The sequence below is a fragment of the Chrysochloris asiatica genome, unplaced genomic scaffold (assembly GCF_000296735.1).
Source record: "Chrysochloris asiatica unplaced genomic scaffold, ChrAsi1.0 scaffold00273, whole genome shotgun sequence".
Taxonomy (NCBI): Eukaryota; Metazoa; Chordata; class Mammalia; order Afrosoricida; family Chrysochloridae; genus Chrysochloris; species Chrysochloris asiatica.
The window spans coordinates 1,192,248-1,193,642 of NW_006408791.1; positions in this window are offsets into that span (position 1 = coordinate 1,192,248).

Sequence of the window (1,395 nt, forward strand, 5' to 3'; positions counted from 1 at the left end):
TAGAAGAATTCTACCAACTTCTTCAATCTGAAATTGATCAAACATGCAATCAAGATGTATTGATCATTACTGGTGATTAGAATACAAAAGTTGGGAGCAAAGAGGAAGGATCAGTAGCTGGAAAATATGTCCTTGATGATAGAAATGATGTGAGAGAATGCATGATAGAATTCTGTAAAACCAATTATTTGTTCATTTCAAATACCTTCTTTAGACAGCATTAACAGATGGACCTTGCCAGATGGAATACATAGAAATCAAATTAATTACATCTATAGAAAGAGATGATGGAAAAGCTCCATATCATCAGTGAAAACAAGGCCAGCGGTAGACTGTGGAACAGATATTCATATGCAAATTCAATTTGAAGCTGAAGAAAATGAAAACAAGTCCATGACAGCCAAAATATGACCTTGAATATATCCCACCTGAATTTAGAGCTCATCTGAAGAACAGATTTGATACATTAAACACTAAATACCAAAGACCAGAAGAGTTGTGGGATGACATCAAGAACATCATACATGAAGAAAGCAAAAAATCATTGAGAAGACAAGAAAGAAGGAAAAGGTCAAAATGGATATCAGAAGAGACACTGAAACTTTCTCTCCAGCATAGAGATGCTAAAGCAAATGGAAGAAATGAGGAGGTGCAAGAGCTGAACAGAAAATTTCAAAGATCAGTTCAAGAAGATAAAAACAAATATTACAACAAAATGTGCAAAGATCTGGAATCAGAAAACCAAAAAGAAAGAACACACTCAGCATCTCTCAAGTTAGGGGAACTGAAGAAAAAATTCAAGCCTTGACTTTTGTTATTGAAAGATTCTCTGGGCAAATTATTGAATGATGCAGAAAGCATCAAAAGAAGATCAAAGGAATATGCGGAGTACCAAAAGGAAATGGTTAAAATGTTCAACCGCTTCAGAGGTAACACATGATCAAGAACCAATGATACTGAAGGAGAAAGTCCAAGGTGCATTGAAGGAATTGGCAAAGAAAAGGCACCAGGAATTGATTGAATCAAAATTGAAATCTTTCAAGAAAGTGAGGCAGCACAAGAGGCACTCAATCATCTCTGCCAAGAAATTTGGAAGACAACTATCTGCCCGACTGATTGAAAGAGATCCATATTTGTGCCCATTCCAAAGAGAAGTGACCCAACGAAATGCAGAAATCATTGGACAATCTCTTCCCATCTGAGTGAAGTTTTGCTAAAGGTAATACAGAAACGGCTACAATCATACATTGATAGAGAACTTTCAGAGGTTCAAGCTGGATCCAGGAGAGGCCGTGGAGCAAGGGATATCATTGCTGATGTCCGATGGATCTTGGCTGAAAGCAGAGAATATCAGAAAGATGTTTACCTGTGCTTTATTGACTACGCAAAGGCTTT